Consider the following 18,263-nt stretch of genomic DNA (forward strand, 5'->3'; position numbering starts at 1 on the left):
TGTTTGGCAGGAAGAAAAGAAAAGTTGTCCAAAACAGCTTCCAATCGAATGTTCATGTGATTGGAAAAGTCAGGAGAGTGCAAAGGTACTGTTTTCTATCAGTTGGCAAGGTGCGCACACAATCCCAGTGTTGTACAGCTTGCTTCTTCACCTTCCCGAAGCTGCCGCTCTCGCCGGCTCCCGGAGCCCAAGAAGCGGCTTCTTCGCGCAAAGACGATTGTGCCGCTCACAGTGCTCTCCTTAGCGCGGCTTCTGCCGAAAGACGCCCGGCAGCGGCTCTTAGCTCCGAAGAGCATCCTACCTTCGTCTTTCGGGTCTTTTGTAGTCTACATCTCGGCAAAAAGCTTTTCCACTCTGTCTGTCTAGGAAAAACAGTGCCAGCACAGAAAACATCTCCCATCGTGTTCTAGACGTTGCAGAGATGTCTGCCAAGTGTTTGGCAGGAAGAAAAGAAAAGTTGTCCAAAACAGCTTCCAATCGAATGTTCATGTGATTGGAAAAGCCAGGAGAGTGCAAAGGTACTGTTTTCTATCAGTTGGCAAGGTGCGCACACAATCCCAGTGTTGTACAGCTTGCTTCTTCACCTTCCCGAAGCTGCCGCTCTCGCCGGCTCCCGGAGCCCAAGAAGCGGCTTCTTCGCGCAAAGACGATTGTGCCGCTCACAGTGTTCCCCTTAGCGCGGCTTCTGCCGAAAGACGCCCGGCAGCGGCTCTTAGCTCCGGAGTGCATCCTACCTTCGTCTTTAGCTCCTCTTCTCATCTACATCTCGGCAAAAAGCTTTTCCACTCTGTCTGGCTAGGAAAAACTGTGCCAGCACAGAAAACATCTCCCATCGTGTTCTAGAAGTTGCAGAGATGTCTGCCAAGTGTTTGGCAGGAAGAAAAGAAAAGTTGTCCAAAACAGCTTCCAATCGAATGTTCATGTGATTGGAAAAGCCAGGAGAGTGCAAAGGTACTGTTTTCTATCAGTTGGCAAGGTGCGCACACAATCCCAGTGTTGTACAGCTTGCTTCTTCACCTTCCCGAAGCTGCCGCTCTCGCCGGCTCCCGGAGCCCAAGAAGCGGCTTCTTCGCGCAAAGACGATTGTGCCGCTCACAGTGCTCTCCTTAGCGCGGCTTCTGCCGAAAGACGCCCGGCAGCGGCTCTTAGCTCCGAAGAGCATCCTACCTTCGTCTTTCGGGTCTTTTGTAGTCTACATCTCGGCAAAAAGCTTTTCCACTCTGTCTGTCTAGGAAAAACAGTGCCAGCACAGAAAACATCTCCCATCGTGTTCTAGACGTTGCAGAGATGTCTGCCAAGTGTTTGGCAGGAAGAAAAGAAAAGTTGTCCAAAACAGCTTCCAATCGAATGTTCATGTGATTGGAAAAGCCAGGAGAGTGCAAAGGTACTGTTTTCTATCAGTTGGCAAGGTGCGCACACAATCCCAGTGTTGTACAGCTTGCTTCTTCACCTTCCCGAAGCTGCCGCTCTCGCCGGCTCCCGGAGCCCAAGAAGCGGCTTCTTCGCGCAAAGACGATTGTGCCGCTCACAGTGTTCCCCTTAGCGCGGCTTCTGCCGAAAGACGCCCGGCAGCGGCTCTTAGCTCCGGAGTGCATCCTACCTTCGTCTTTAGCTCCTCTTCTCATCTACATCACGGCAAAAAGCTTTTCCACTCTGTCTGGCTAGGAAAAACTGTGCCAGCACAGAAAACATCTCCCATCGTGTTCTAGAAGTTGCAGAGATGTCTGCCAAGTGTTTGGCAGGAAGAAAAGAAAAGTTGTCCAAAACAGCTTCCAATCGAATGTTCATGTGATTGGAAAAGCCAGGAGAGTGCAAAGGTACTGTTTTCTATCAGTTGGCAAGGTGCGCGCACAATCCCAGTGTTGTACAGCTTGCTTCTTCACCTTCCCGAAGCTGCCGCTCTCGCCGGCTCCCGGAGCCCAAGAAGCGGCTTCTTCGCGCAAAGACGATTGTGCCGCTCACAGTGCTCTCCTTAGCGCGGCTTCTGCCGAAAGACGCCCGGCAGCGGCTCTTAGCTCCGGAGAGCATCCTACCTTCGTCTTTCGCGTCTTTTGTTGTCTACATCTCGGCAAAACGCTTTCCCACTCTGTCTGGCTAGGAAAAACTGTGCCAGCACAGAAAACATCTCCCATCGTGTTCTAGACGTTGCAGAGATGTCTGCCAAGTGTTTGGCAGGAAGAAAAGAAAAGTTGTCCAAAACAGCTTCCAATCGAATGTTCATGTGATTGGAAAAGCCAGGAGAGTGCAAAGGTACTGTTTTCTATCAGTTGGCAAGGTGCGCACACAATCCCAGTGTTGTACAGCTTGCTTCTTCACCTTCCCGAAGCTGCCGCTCTCGCCGGCTCCCGGAGCCCAAGAAGCGGCTTCTTCGCGCAAAGACGATTGTGCCGCTCACAGTGCTCTCCTTAGCGCGGCTTCTGCCGAAAGACGCCCGGCAGCGGCTCTTAGCTCCGGAGAGCATCCTACCTTCGTCTTTCGCGTCTTTTGTTGTCTACATCTCGGCAAAACGCTTTCCCACTCTGTCTGGCTAGGAAAAACTGTGCCAGCACAGAAAACATCTCCCATCGTGTTCTAGACGTTGCAGAGATGTCTGCCAAGTGTTTGGCAGGAAGAAAAGAAAAGTTGTCCAAAACAGCTTCCAATCGAATGTTCATGTGATTGGAAAAGTCAGGAGAGTGCAAAGGTACTGTTTTCTATCAGTTGGCAAGGTGCGCACACAATCCCAGTGTTGTACAGCTTGCTTCTTCACCTTCCCGAAGCTGCCGCTCTCGCCGGCTCCCGGAGCCCAAGAAGCGGCTTCTTCGCGCAAAGACGATTGTGCCGCTCACAGTGCTCTCCTTAGCGCGGCTTCTGCCGAAAGACGCCCGGCAGCGGCTCTTAGCTCCGGAGAGCATCCTACCTTCGTCTTTAGCTTCTCTTCTCATCTACATCTCGGCAAAAAGCTTTTCCACTCTGTCTGGCTAGGAAAAACTGTGCCAGCACAGAAAACATCTCCCATCGTGTTCTAGAAGTTGCAGAGATGTCTGCCAAGTGTTTGGCAGGAAGAAAAGAAAAGTTGTCCAAAACAGCTTCCAATCGAATGTTCATGTGATTGGAAAAGCCAGGAGAGTGCAAAGGTACTGTTTTCTATCAGTTGGCAAGGTGCGCACACAATCCCAGTGTTGTACAGCTTGCTTCTTCACCTTCCCGAAGCTGCCGCTCTCGCCGGCTCCCGGAGCCCAAGAAGCGGCTTCTTCGCGCAAAGACGATTGTGCCGCTCACAGTGCTCTCCTTAGCGCGGCTTCTGCCGAAAGACGCCCGGCAGCGGCTCTTAGCTCCGGAGAGCATCCTACCTTCGTCTTTAGCTCCTCTTCTCATCTACATCTCGGCAAAAAGCTTTTCCACTCTGTCTGGCTAGGAAAAACTGTGCCAGCACAGAAAACATCTCCCATCGTGTTCTAGAAGTTGCACGGATGTCTGCCAAGTGTTTGGCAGGAAGAAAAGAAAAGTTGTCCAAAACAGCTTCCAATCGAATGTTCATGTGATTGGAAAAGCCAGGAGAGTGCAAAGGTACTGTTTTCTATCAGTTGGCAAGGTGCGCACACAATCCCAGTGTTGTACAGCTTGCTTCTTCACCTTCCCGAAGCTGCCGCTCTCGCCGGCTCCCGGAGCCCAAGAAGCGGCTTCTTCGCGCAAAGACGATTGTGCCGCTCACAGTGCTCTCCTTAGCGCGGCTTCTGCCGAAAGACGCCCGGCAGCGGCTCTTAGCTCCGAAGAGCATCCTACCTTCGTCTTTCGGGTCTTTTGTAGTCTACATCTCGGCAAAAAGCTTTTCCACTCTGTCTGTCTAGGAAAAACAGTGCCAGCACAGAAAACATCTCCCATCGTGTTCTAGACGTTGCAGAGATGTCTGCCAAGTGTTTGGCAGGAAGAAAAGAAAAGTTGTCCAAAACAGCTTCCAATCGAATGTTCATGTGATTGGAAAAGCCAGGAGAGTGCAAAGGTACTGTTTTCTATCAGTTGGCAAGGTGCGCACACAATCCCAGTGTTGTACAGCTTGCTTCTTCACCTTCCCGAAGCTGCCGCTCTCGCCGGCTCCCGGAGCCCAAGAAGCGGCTTCTTCGCGCAAAGACGATTGTGCCGCTCACAGTGTTCCCCTTAGCGCGGCTTCTGCCGAAAGACGCCCGGCAGCGGCTCTTAGCTCCGGAGTGCATCCTACCTTCGTCTTTAGCTCCTCTTCTCATCTACATCACGGCAAAAAGCTTTTCCACTCTGTCTGGCTAGGAAAAACTGTGCCAGCACAGAAAACATCTCCCATCGTGTTCTAGAAGTTGCAGAGATGTCTGCCAAGTGTTTGGCAGGAAGAAAAGAAAAGTTGTCCAAAACAGCTTCCAATCGAATGTTCATGTGATTGGAAAAGCCAGGAGAGTGCAAAGGTACTGTTTTCTATCAGTTGGCAAGGTGCGCGCACAATCCCAGTGTTGTACAGCTTGCTTCTTCACCTTCCCGAAGCTGCCGCTCTCGCCGGCTCCCGGAGCCCAAGAAGCGGCTTCTTCGCGCAAAGACGATTGTGCCGCTCACAGTGCTCTCCTTAGCGCGGCTTCTGCCGAAAGACGCCCGGCAGCGGCTCTTAGCTCCGGAGAGCATCCTACCTTCGTCTTTCGCGTCTTTTGTTGTCTACATCTCGGCAAAACGCTTTCCCACTCTGTCTGGCTAGGAAAAACTGTGCCAGCACAGAAAACATCTCCCATCGTGTTCTAGACGTTGCAGAGATGTCTGCCAAGTGTTTGGCAGGAAGAAAAGAAAAGTTGTCCAAAACAGCTTCCAATCGAATGTTCATGTGATTGGAAAAGCCAGGAGAGTGCAAAGGTACTGTTTTCTATCAGTTGGCAAGGTGCGCGCACAATCCCAGTGTTGTACAGCTTGCTTCTTCACCTTCCCGAAGCTGCCGCTCTCGCCGGCTCCCGGAGCCCAAGAAGCGGCTTCTTCGCGCAAAGACGATTGTGCCGCTCACAGTGCTCTCCTTAGCGCGGCTTCTGCCGAAAGACGCCCGGCAGCGGCTCTTAGCTCCGGAGAGCATCCTACCTTCGTCTTTCGCGTCTTTTGTTGTCTACATCTCGGCAAAACGCTTTCCCACTCTGTCTGGCTAGGAAAAACTGTGCCAGCACAGAAAACATCTCCCATCGTGTTCTAGACGTTGCAGAGATGTCTGCCAAGTGTTTGGCAGGAAGAAAAGAAAAGTTGTCCAAAACAGCTTCCAATCGAATGTTCATGTGATTGGAAAAGCCAGGAGAGTGCAAAGGTACTGTTTTCTATCAGTTCGCAAGGGGCGCGCACAATCCCAGTGTTGTACAGCTTGCTTCTTCACCTTCCCGAAGCTGCCGCTCTCGCCGGCTCCCGGAGCCCAAGAAGCGGCTTCTTCGCGCAAAGACGATTGTGCCGCTCACAGTGCGCTCCTTAGCGCGGCTTCTGCCGAAAGACGCCCGGCAGCGGCTCTTAGCTCCGGAGAGCATCCTACCTTCGTCTTTAGCTCCTCTTCTCATCTACATCTCGGCAAAAAGCTTTTCCACTCTGTCTGGCTAGGAAAAACTGTGCCAGCACAGAAAACATCTCCCATCGTGTTCTAGAAGTTGCACGGATGTCTGCCAAGTGTTTGGCAGGAAGAAAAGAAAAGTTGTCCAAAACAGCTTCCAATCGAATGTTCATGTGATTGGAAAAGCCAGGAGAGTGCAAAGGTACTGTTTTCTATCAGTTGGCAAGGTGCGCACACAATCCCAGTGTTGTACAGCTTGCTTCTTCACCTTCCCGAAGCTGCCGCTCTCGCCGGCTCCCGGAGCCCAAGAAGCGGCTTCTTCGCGCAAAGACGATTGTGCCGCTCACAGTGCTCTCCTTAGCGCGGCTTCTGCCGAAAGACGCCCGGCAGCGGCTCTTAGCTCCGAAGAGCATCCTACCTTCGTCTTTCGCGTCTTTTGTAGTCTACATCTCGGCAAAAAGCTTTTCCACTCTGTCTGTCTAGGAAAAACTGTGCCAGCACAGAAAACATCTCCCATCGTGTTCTAGACGTTGCAGAGATGTCTGCCAAGTGTTTGGCAGGAAGAAAAGAAAAGTTGTCCAAAACAGCTTCCAATCGAATGTTCATGTGATTGGAAAAGCCAGGAGAGTGCAAAGGTACTGTTTTCTATCAGTTGGCAAGGTGCGCACACAATCCCAGTGTTGTACAGCTTGCTTCTTCACCTTCCCGAAGCTGCCGCTCTCGCCGGCTCCTGGAGCCCAAGAAGCGGCTTCTTCGCGCAAAGACGATTGTGCCGCTCACAGTGCTCTCCTTAGCGCGGCTTCTGCCGAAAGACGCCCGGCAGCGGCTCTTAGCTCCGGAGAGCATCCTACCTTCGTCTTTAGCTCCTCTTCTCATCTACATCTCGGCAAAAAGCTTTTCCAATCTGCTTGTCTAGGAAAAACTGTGCCAGCACAGAAAACATCTCCCATCGTGTTCTAGACGTTGCAGAGATGTCTGCCAAGTGTTTGGCAGGAAGAAAAGAAAAGTTGTCCAAAACAGCTTCCAATCGAATGTTCATGTGATTGGAAAAGCCAGGAGAGTGCAAAGGTACTGTTTTCTATCAGTTGGCAAGGTGCACACACAATCCCAGTGTGGTACAGCTTGCTTCTTCACCTTCCCGAAGCTGCCGCTCTCGCCGGCTCCCGGAGCCCAAGAAGCGGCTTCTTCGCGCAAAGACGATTGTGCCGCTCACAGTGCTCTCCTTAGGGCGGCTTCTGCCGAAAGACGCCCGGTAGCGGCTCTTAGCTCCGGAGAGCATCCTACCTTCGTCTTTCGCGTCTTTTCTTGTCTACATCTCAGCAAAACGCTTTCCCACTCTGTCTGGCTAGGAAAAACTGTGCCAGCACAGAAAACATCTCCCATCATGTTCTAGAAGTTGCAGAGATGTCTGCCAAGTGTTTGGCAGGAAGAAAAGAAAAGTTGTCCAAAACAGCTTCCAATCGAATGTTCATGTCATTGGAAAAGTCAGGAGAGTGCAAAGGTACTGTTTTCTATCAGTTGGCAAGGTGCGCACACAATCCCAGTGTTGTACAGCTTGCTTCTTCACCTTCCCGAAGCTGCCGCTCTCGCCGGCTCCCGGAGCCCAAGAAGCGGCTTCTTCGCGCAAAGACGATTGTGCCGCTCACAGTGCTCTCCTTAGCGCGTCTTCTGCCGAAAGACGCCCGGCAGCGGCTCTTAGCTCCGGAGAGCATCCTACCTTCGTCTTTAGCTCCTCTTCTCATCTACATCTCGGCAAAAAGCTTTTCCACTCTGTCTGGCTAGGAAAAACTGTGCCAGCACAGAAAACATCTCCCATCGTGTTCTAGAAGTTGCAGAGATGTCTGCCAAGTGTTTGGCAGGAAGAAAAGAAAAGTTGTCCAAAACAGCTTCCAATCGAATGTTCATGTGATTGGATAAGTCAGGAGAGTGCAAAGGTACCGTTTTCTATCAGTTGGCAAGGTGCGCACACAATCCCAGTGTTGTACAGCTTGCTTCTTCACCTTCCCGAAGCTGCCGCTCTCGCCGGCTCCCGGAGCCCAAGAAGCGGCTTCTTCGCGCAAAGACGATTGTGCCGCTCACAGTGCTCTCCTTAGCGCGGCTTCTGCCGAAAGACGCCCGGCAGCGGCTCTTAGCTCCGAAGAGCATCCTACCTTCGTCTTTCGCGTCTTTTGTAGTCTACATCTCGGCAAAACGCTTTCCCACTCTGTCTGGCTAGGAAAAACTGTGCCAGCACAGAAAACATCTCCCATCGTGTTCTAGACGTTGCAGAGATGTCTGCCAAGTGTTTGGCAGGAAGAAAAGAAAAGTTGTCCAAAACAGCTTCCAATCGAATGTTCATGTGATTGGAAAAGCCAGGAGAGTGCAAAGGTACTGTTTTCTATCAGTTGGCAAGGTGCGCACACAATCCCAGTGTTGTACAGCTTGCTTCTTCACCTTCCCGAAGCTGCCGCTCTCGCCGGCTCCCGGAGCCCAAGAAGCGGCTTCTTCGCGCAAAGACGATTGTGCCGCTCACAGTGCTCTCCTTAGCGCGGCTTCTGCCGAAAGACGCCCGGCAGCGGCTCTTAGCTCCGGAGAGCATCCTACCTTCGTCTTTAGCTCCTCTTCTCATCTACATCTCGGCAAAAAGCTTTTCCACTCTGTCTGGCTAGGAAAAACTGTGCCAGCACAGAAAACATCTCCCATCGTGTTCTAGAAGTTGCAGAGATGTCTGCCAAGTGTTTGGCAGGAAGAAAAGAAAAGTTGTCCAAAACAGCTTCCAATCGAATGTTCATGTGATTGGAAAAGTCAGGAGAGTGCAAAGGTACTGTTTTCTATCAGTTGGCAAGGTGCGCACAAAATCCCAGTGTTGTACAGCTTGCTTCTTCACCTTCCCGAAGCTGCCGCTCTCGCCGGCTCCCGGAGCCCAAGAAGCGGCTTCTTCGCGCAAAGACGATTGTGCCGCTCACAGTGCTCTCCTTAGCGCGGCTTCTGCCGAAAGACGCCCGGCAGCGGCTCTTAGCTCCGGAGAGCATCCTACCTTCGTCTTTAGCTCCTCTTCTCATCTACATCTCAGCAAAAAGCTTTTCCACTCTGTCTGTCTGGGAAAAACTGTGCCAGCACAGAAAATATCTCCCATCGTGTTCTAGACGTTGCAGAGATGTCTGCCAAGTGTTTGGCAGGAAGAAAAGAAAAGTTGTCCAAAACAGCTTCCAATCGAATGTTCATGTGATTGGAAAAGCCAGGAGAGTGCAAAGGTACTGTTTTCTATCAGTTGGCAAGGTGCGCACACAATCCCAGTGTTGTACAGCTTGCTTCTTCACCTTCCCGAAGCTGCCGCTCTCGCCGGCTCCCGGAGCCCAAGAAGCGGCTTCTTCGCGCAAAGACGATTGTGCCGCTCACAGTGCTCTCCTTAGCGCGGCTTCTGCCGAAAGACGCCCGGCAGCGGCTCTTAGCTCCGAAGAGCATCCTACCTTCGTCTTTCGCGTCTTTTGTAGTCTACATCTCGGCAAAAAGCTTTTCCACTCTGTCTGTCTAGGAAAAACTATGCCAGCACAGAAAACATCTCCCATCGTGTTCTAGACGTTGCAGAGATGTCTGCCAAGTGTTTGGCAGGAAGAAAAGAAAAGTTGTCCAAAACAGCTTCCAATCGAATGTTCATGTGATTGGAAAAGCCAGGAGAGTGCAAAGGTACTGTTTTCTATCAGTTGGCAAGGTGCGCACACAATCCCAGTGTTGTACAGCTTGCTTCTTCACCTTCCCGAAGCTGCCGCTCTCGCCGGCTCCCGGAGCCCAAGAAGCGGCTTCTTCGCGCAAAGACGATTGTGCCGCTCACAGTGCTCTCCTTAGCGCGGCTTCTGCCGAAAGACGCCCGGCAGCGGCTCTTAGCTCCGGAGAGCATCCTACCTTCGTCTTTCGCGTCTTTTGTTGTCTACATCTCGGCAAAACGCTTTCCCACTCTGTCTGGCTAGGAAAAACTGTGCCAGCACAGAAAACATATCCCATCGTGTTCTAGACGTTGCAGAGATGTCTGCCAAGTGTTTGGCAGGAAGAAAAGAAAAGTTGTCCAAAACAGCTTCCAATCGAATGTTCATGTGATTGGAAAAGCCAGGAGAGTGCAAAGGTACTGTTTTCTATCAGTTGGCAAGGTGCACACACAATCCCAGTGTTGTACAGCTTGCTTCTTCACCTTCCCGAAGCTGCCGCTCTCGCCGGCTCCCGGAGCCCAAGAAGCGGCTTCTTCGCGCAAAGACGATTGTGCCGCTCACAGTGCTCTCCTTAGCGCGGCTTCTGCCGAAAGACGCCCGGCAGCGGCTCTTAGCTCCGGAGAGCATCCTACCTTCGTCTTTCGCGTCTTTTGTTGTCTACATCTCGGCAAAACGCTTTCCCACTCTGTCTGGCTAGGAAAAACTGTGCCAGCACAGAAAACATCTCCCATCGTGTTCTAGACGTTGCAGAGATGTCTGCCAAGTGTTTGGCAGGAAGAAAAGAAAAGTTGTCCAAAACAGCTTCCAATCGAATGTTCATGTGATTGGAAAAGCCAGGAGAGTGCAAAGGTACTGTTTTCTATCAGTTGGCAAGGTGCACACACAATCCCAGTGTGGTACAGCTTGCTTCTTCACCTTCCCGAAGCTGCCGCTCTCGCCGGCTCCCGGAGCCCAAGAAGCGGCTTCTTCGCGCAAAGACGATTGTGCCGCTCACAGTGCTCTCCTTAGGGCGGCTTCTGCCGAAAGACGCCCGGTAGCGGCTCTTAGCTCCGGAGAGCATCCTACCTTCGTCTTTCGCGTCTTTTCTTGTCTACATCTCAGCAAAACGCTTTCCCACTCTGTCTGGCTAGGAAAAACTGTGCCAGCACAGAAAACATCTCCCATCATGTTCTAGAAGTTGCAGAGATGTCTGCCAAGTGTTTGGCAGGAAGAAAAGAAAAGTTGTCCAAAACAGCTTCCAATCGAATGTTCATGTCATTGGAAAAGTCAGGAGAGTGCAAAGGTACTGTTTTCTATCAGTTGGCAAGGTGCGCACACAATCCCAGTGTTGTACAGCTTGCTTCTTCACCTTCCCGAAGCTGCCGCTCTCGCCGGCTCCCGGAGCCCAAGAAGCGGCTTCTTCGCGCAAAGACGATTGTGCCGCTCACAGTGCTCTCCTTAGCGCGTCTTCTGCCGAAAGACGCCCGGCAGCGGCTCTTAGCTCCGGAGAGCATCCTACCTTCGTCTTTAGCTCCTCTTCTCATCTACATCTCGGCAAAAAGCTTTTCCACTCTGTCTGGCTAGGAAAAACTGTGCCAGCACAGAAAACATCTCCCATCGTGTTCTAGAAGTTGCAGAGATGTCTGCCAAGTGTTTGGCAGGAAGAAAAGAAAAGTTGTCCAAAACAGCTTCCAATCGAATGTTCATGTGATTGGATAAGTCAGGAGAGTGCAAAGGTACCGTTTTCTATCAGTTGGCAAGGTGCGCACACAATCCCAGTGTTGTACAGCTTGCTTCTTCACCTTCCCGAAGCTGCCGCTCTCGCCGGCTCCCGGAGCCCAAGAAGCGGCTTCTTCGCGCAAAGACGATTGTGCCGCTCACAGTGCTCTCCTTAGCGCGGCTTCTGCCGAAAGACGCCCGGCAGCGGCTCTTAGCTCCGAAGAGCATCCTACCTTCGTCTTTCGCGTCTTTTGTAGTCTACATCTCGGCAAAACGCTTTCCCACTCTGTCTGGCTAGGAAAAACTGTGCCAGCACAGAAAACATCTCCCATCGTGTTCTAGACGTTGCAGAGATGTCTGCCAAGTGTTTGGCAGGAAGAAAAGAAAAGTTGTCCAAAACAGCTTCCAATCGAATGTTCATGTGATTGGAAAAGCCAGGAGAGTGCAAAGGTACTGTTTTCTATCAGTTGGCAAGGTGCGCACACAATCCCAGTGTTGTACAGCTTGCTTCTTCACCTTCCCGAAGCTGCCGCTCTCGCCGGCTCCCGGAGCCCAAGAAGCGGCTTCTTCGCGCAAAGACGATTGTGCCGCTCACAGTGCTCTCCTTAGCGCGGCTTCTGCCGAAAGACGCCCGGCAGCGGCTCTTAGCTCCGGAGAGCATCCTACCTTCGTCTTTAGCTCCTCTTCTCATCTACATCTCGGCAAAAAGCTTTTCCACTCTGTCTGGCTAGGAAAAACTGTGCCAGCACAGAAAACATCTCCCATCGTGTTCTAGAAGTTGCAGAGATGTCTGCCAAGTGTTTGGCAGGAAGAAAATAAAAGTTGTCCAAAACAGCTTCCAATCGAATGTTCATGTGATTGGAAAAGTCAGGAGAGTGCAAAGGTACCGTTTTCTATCAGTTGGCAAGGTGCGCACAAAATCCCAGTGTTGTACAGCTTGCTTCTTCACCTTCCCGAAGCTGCCGCTCTCGCCGGCTCCCGGAGCCCAAGAAGCGGCTTCTTCGCGCAAAGACGATTGTGCCGCTCACAGTGCTCTCCTTAGCGCGGCTTCTGCCGAAAGACGCCCGGCAGCGGCTCTTAGCTCCGGAGAGCATCCTACCTTCGTCTTTAGCTCCTCTTCTCATCTACATCTCAGCAAAAAGCTTTTCCACTCTGTCTGTCTGGGAAAAACTGTGCCAGCACAGAAAATATCTCCCATCGTGTTCTAGACGTTGCAGAGATGTCTGCCAAGTGTTTGGCAGGAAGAAAAGAAAAGTTGTCCAAAACAGCTTCCAATCGAATGTTCATGTGATTGGAAAAGCCAGGAGAGTGCAAAGGTACTGTTTTCTATCAGTTGGCAAGGTGCGCACACAATCCCAGTGTTGTACAGCTTGCTTCTTCACCTTCCCGAAGCTGCCGCTCTCGCCGGCTCCCGGAGCCCAAGAAGCGGCTTCTTCGCGCAAAGACGATTGTGCCGCTCACAGTGCTCTCCTTAGCGCGGCTTCTGCCGAAAGACGCCCGGCAGCGGCTCTTAGCTCCGAAGAGCATCCTACCTTCGTCTTTCGCGTCTTTTGTAGTCTACATCTCGGCAAAAAGCTTTTCCACTCTGTCTGTCTAGGAAAAACTATGCCAGCACAGAAAACATCTCCCATCGTGTTCTAGACGTTGCAGAGATGTCTGCCAAGTGTTTGGCAGGAAGAAAAGAAAAGTTGTCCAAAACAGCTTCCAATCGAATGTTCATGTGATTGGAAAAGCCAGGAGAGTGCAAAGGTACTGTTTTCTATCAGTTGGCAAGGTGCGCACACAATCCCAGTGTTGTACAGCTTGCTTCTTCACCTTCCCGAAGCTGCCGCTCTCGCCGGCTCCCGGAGCCCAAGAAGCGGCTTCTTCGCGCAAAGACGATTGTGCCGCTCACAGTGCTCTCCTTAGCGCGGCTTCTGCCGAAAGACGCCCGGCAGCGGCTCTTAGCTCCGGAGAGCATCCTACCTTCGTCTTTCGCGTCTTTTGTTGTCTACATCTCGGCAAAACGCTTTCCCACTCTGTCTGGCTAGGAAAAACTGTGCCAGCACAGAAAACATATCCCATCGTGTTCTAGACGTTGCAGAGATATCTGCCTAGTGTTTGGCAGGAAGAAAAGAAAAGTTGTCCAAAACAGCTTCCAATCGAATGTTCATGTGATTGGAAAAGCCAGGAGAGTGCAAAGGTACTGTTTTCTATCAGTTGGCAAGGTGCGCACACAATCCCAGTGTTGTACAGCTTGCTTCTTCACCTTCCCGAAGCTGCCGCTCTCGCCGGCTCCTGGAGCCCAAGAAGCGGCTTCTTCGCGCAAAGACGATTGTGCCGCTCACAGTGCTCTCCTTAGCGCGGCTTCTGCCGAAAGACGCCCGGCAGCGGCTCTTAGCTCCGAAGAGCATCCTACCTTCGTCTTTCGCGTCTTTTGTAGTCTACATCTCGGCAAAAAGCTTTTCCACTCTGTCTGTCTAGGAAAAACTGTGCCAGCACAGAAAACATCTCCCATCGTGTTCTAGACGTTGCAGAGATGTCTGCCAAGTGTTTGGCAGGAAGAAAAGAAAAGTTGTCCAAAACAGCTTCCAATCGAATGTTCATGTGATTGGAAAAGCCAGGAGAGTGCAAAGGTACTGTTTTCTATCAGTTGGCAAGGTGCGCACACAATCCCAGTGTGGTACAGCTTGCTTCTTCACCTTCCCGAAGCTGCCGCTCTCGCCGGCTCCCGGAGCCCAAGAAGCGGCTTCTTCGCGCAAAGACGATTGTGCCGCTCACAGTGCTCTCCTTAGCGCGGCTTCTGCCGAAAGACGCCCGGCAGCGGCTCTTAGCTCCGAAGAGCATCCTACCTTCGTCTTTCGCGTCTTTTGTAGTCTACATCTCGGCAAAACGCTTTCCCACTCTGTCTGGCTAGGAAAAACTGTGCCAGCACAGAAAACATCTCCCATCGTGTTCTAGACGTTGCAGAGATGTCTGCCAAGTGTTTGGCAGGAAGAAAAGAAAAGTTGTCCAAAACAGCTTCCAATCGAATGTTCATGTGATTGGAAAAGCCAGGAGAGTGCAAAGGTACTGTTTTCTATCAGTTGGCAAGGTGCGCACACAATCCCAGTGTTGTACAGCTTGCTTCTTCACCTTCCCGAAGCTGCCGCTCTCGCCGGCTCCCGGAGCCCAAGAAGCGGCTTCTTCGCGCAAAGACGATTGTGCCGCTCACAGTGCTCTCCTTAGCGCGGCTTCTGCCGAAAGACGCCCGGCAGCGGCTCTTAGCTCCGGAGAGCATCCTACCTTCGTCTTTAGCTCCTCTTCTCATCTACATCTCGGCAAAAAGCTTTTCCACTCTGTCTGGCTAGGAAAAACTGTGCCAGCACAGAAAACATATCCCATCGTGTTCTAGACGTTGCAGAGATATCTGCCTAGTGTTTGGCAGGAAGAAAAGTTGTCCAAAACAGCTTCCAATCGAATGTTCATGTGATTGGAAAAGCCAGGAGAGTGCAAAGGTACTGTTTTCTATCAGTTGGCAAGGTGCGCACACAATCCCAGTGTTGTACAGCTTGCTTCTTCACCTTCCCGAAGCTGCCGCTCTCGCCGGCTCCCGGAGCCCAAGAAGCGGCTTCTTCGCGCAAAGACGATTGTGCCGCTCACAGTGCTCTCCTTAGCGCGGCTTCTGCCGAAAGACGCCCGGCAGCGGCTCTTAGCTCCGAAGAGCATCCTACCTTCGTCTTTCGCGTCTTTTGTAGTCTACATCTCGGCAAAAAGCTTTTCCACTCTGTCTGTCTAGGAAAAACTGTGCCAGCACAGAAAACATCTCCCATCGTGTTCTAGACGTTGCAGAGATGTCTGCCAAGTGTTTGGCAGGAAGAAAAGAAAAGTTGTCCAAAACAGCTTCCAATCGAATGTTCATGTGATTGGAAAAGCCAGGAGAGTGCAAAGGTACTGTTTTCTATCAGTTGGCAAGGTGCGCACACAATCCCAGTGTGGTACAGCTTGCTTCTTCACCTTCCCGAAGCTGCCGCTCTCGCCGGCTCCCGGAGCCCAAGAAGCGGCTTCTTCGCGCAAAGACGATTGTGCCGCTCACAGTGCTCTCCTTAGCGCGGCTTCTGCCGAAAGACGCCCGGCAGCGGCTCTTAGCTCCGGAGAGCATCCTACCTTCGTCTTTCGCGTCTTTTGTAGTCTACATCTCGGCAAAACGCTTTCCCACTCTGTCTGGCTAGGAAAAACTGTGCCAGCACAGAAAACATCTCCCATCGTGTTCTAGACGTTGCAGAGATGTCTGCCAAGTGTTTGGCAGGAAGAAAAGAAAAGTTGTCCAAAACAGCTTCCAATCGAATGTTCATGTGATTGGAAAAGCCAGGAGAGTGCAAAGGTACTGTTTTCTATCAGTTGGCAAGGTGCGCACACAATCCCAGTGTTGTACAGCTTGCTTCTTCACCTTCCCGAAGCTGCCGCTCTCGCCGGCTCCCGGAGCCCAAGAAGCGGCTTCTTCGCGCAAAGACGATTGTGCCGCTCACAGTGCTCTCCTTAGCGCGGCTTCTGCCGAAAGACGCCCGGCAGCGGCTCTTAGCTCCGGAGAGCATCCTACCTTCGTCTTTCGCGTCTTTTGTTGTCTACATCTCGGCAAAACGCTTTCCCACTCTGTCTGGCTAGGAAAAACTGTGCCAGCACAGAAAACATATCCCATCGTGTTCTAGACGTTGCAGAGATGTCTGCCTAGTGTTTGGCAGGAAGAAAAGAAAAGTTGTCCAAAACAGCTTCCAATCGAATGTTCATGTGATTGGAAAAGCCAGGAGAGTGCAAAGGTACTGTTTTCTATCAGTTGGCAAGGTGCGCACACAATCCCAGTGTTGTACAGCTTGCTTCTTCACCTTCCCGAAGCTGCCGCTCTCGCCGGCTCCCGGAGCCCAAGAAGCGGCTTCTTCGCGCAAAGACGATTGTGCCGCTCACAGTGCTCTCCTTAGCGCGGCTTCTGCCGAAAGACGCCCGGCAGCGGCTCTTAGCTCCGGAGAGCATCCTACCTTCGTCTTTAGCTCCTCTTCTCATCTACATCACGGCAAAAAGCTTTTCCACTCTGTCTGGCTAGGAAAAACTGTGCCAGAATAGAAAACATCTCCCATCGTGTTCTAGACGTTGCAGAGATGTCTGCCAAGTGTTTGGCAGGAAGAAAAGAAAAGTTGTCCAAAACAGCTTCCAATCGAATGTTCATGTGATTGGAAAAGCCAGGAGAGTGCAAAGGTACTGTTTTCTATCAGTTGGCAAGGTGCACACACAATCCCAGTGTGGTACAGCTTGCTTCTTCACCTTCCCGAAGCTGCCGCTCTCGCCGGCTCCCGGAGCCCAAGAAGCGGCTTCTTCGCGCAAAGACGATTGTGCCGCTCACAGTGCTCTCCTTAGGGCGGCTTCTGCCGAAAGACGCCCGGTAGCGGCTCTTAGCTCCGGAGAGCATCCTACCTTCGTCTTTCGCGTCTTTTCTTGTCTACATCTCAGCAAAACGCTTTCCCACTCTGTCTGGCTAGGAAAAACTGTGCCAGCACAGAAAACATCTCCCATCGTGTTCTAGACGTTGCAGAGATGTCTGCCAAGTGTTTGGCAGGAAGAAAAGAAAAGTTGTCCAAAACAGCTTCCAATCGAATGTTCATGTGATTGGAAAAGCCAGGAGAGTGCAAAGGTACTGTTTTCTATCAGTTGGCAAGGTGCGCACACAATCCCAGTGTTGTACAGCTTGCTTCTTCACCTTCCCGAAGCTGCCGCTCTCGCCGGCTCCCGGAGCCCAAGAAGCGGCTTCTTCGCGCAAAGACGATTGTGCCGCTCACAGTGCTCTCCTTAGCGCGGCTTCTGCCGAAAGACGCCCGGCAGCGGCTCTTAGCTCCGGAGAGCATCCTACCTTCGTCTTTAGCTCCTCTTCTCATCTACATCTCGGCAAAAAGCTTTTCCACTCTGTCTGGCTAGGAAAAACTGTGCCAGCACAGAAAACATCTCCCATCGTGTTCTAGAAGTTGCAGAGATGTCTGCCAAGTGTTTGGCAGGAAGAAAAGAAAAGTTGTCCAAAACAGCTTCCAATCGAATGTTCATGTGATTGGAAAAGTCAGGAGAGTGCAAAGGTACCGTTTTCTATCAGTTGGCAAGGTGCGCACAAAATCCCAGTGTTGTACAGCTTGCTTCTTCACCTTCCCGAAGCTGCCGCTCTCGCCGGCTCCCGGAGCCCAAGAAGCGGCTTCTTCGCGCAAAGACGATTGTGCCGCTCACAGTGCTCTCCTTAGCGCGGCTTCTGCCGAAAGACGCCCGGCAGCGGCTCTTAGCTCCGGAGAGCATCCTACCTTCGTCTTTAGCTCCTCTTCTCATCTACATCTCAGCAAAAAGCTTTTCCACTCTGTCTGTCTGGGAAAAACTGTGCCAGCACAGAAAATATCTCCCATCGTGTTCTAGACGTTGCAGAGATGTCTGCCAAGTGTTTGGCAGGAAGAAAAGAAAAGTTGTCCAAAACAGCTTCCAATCGAATGTTCATGTGATTGGAAAAGCCAGGAGAGTGCAAAGGTACTGTTTTCTATCAGTTGGCAAGGTGCGCACACAATCCCAGTGTTGTACAGCTTGCTTCTTCACCTTCCCGAAGCTGCCGCTCTCGCCGGCTCCCGGAGCCCAAGAAGCGGCTTCTTCGCGCAAAGACGATTGTGCCGCTCACAGTGCTCTCCTTAGCGCGGCTTCTGCCGAAAGACGCCCGGCAGCGGCTCTTAGCTCCGGAGAGCATCCTACCTTCGTCTTTCGCGTCTTTTGTTGTCTACATCTCGGCAAAACGCTTTCCCACTCTGTCTGGCTAGGAAAAACTGTGCCAGCACAGAAAACATATCCCATCGTGTTCTAGACGTTGCAGAGATATCTGCCTAGTGTTTGGCAGGAAGAAAAGAAAAGTTGTCCAAAACAGCTTCCAATCGAATGTTCATGTGATTGGAAAAGCCAGGAGAGTGCAAAGGTACTGTTTTCTATCAGTTGGCAAGGTGCGCACACAATCCCAGTGTTGTACAGCTTGCTTCTTCACCTTCCCGAAGCTGCCGCTCTCGCCGGCTCCTGGAGCCCAAGAAGCGGCTTCTTCGCGCAAAGACGATTGTGCCGCTCACAGTGCTCTCCTTAGCGCGGCTTCTGCCGAAAGACGCCCGGCAGCGGCTCTTAGCTCCGAAGAGCATCCTACCTTCGTCTTTCGCGTCTTTTGTAGTCTACATCTCGGCAAAAAGCTTTTCCACTCTGTCTGTCTAGGAAAAACTGTGCCAGCACAGAAAACATCTCCCATCGTGTTCTAGACGTTGCAGAGATGTCTGCCAAGTGTTTGGCAGGAAGAAAAGAAAAGTTGTCCAAAACAGCTTCCAATCGAATGTTCATGTGATTGGAAAAGCCAGGAGAGTGCA

Source organism: Melospiza melodia, chromosome W, assembly GCF_035770615.1.
Source record: "Melospiza melodia melodia isolate bMelMel2 chromosome W, bMelMel2.pri, whole genome shotgun sequence".
Taxonomy (NCBI): domain Eukaryota; kingdom Metazoa; phylum Chordata; class Aves; order Passeriformes; family Passerellidae; genus Melospiza; species Melospiza melodia.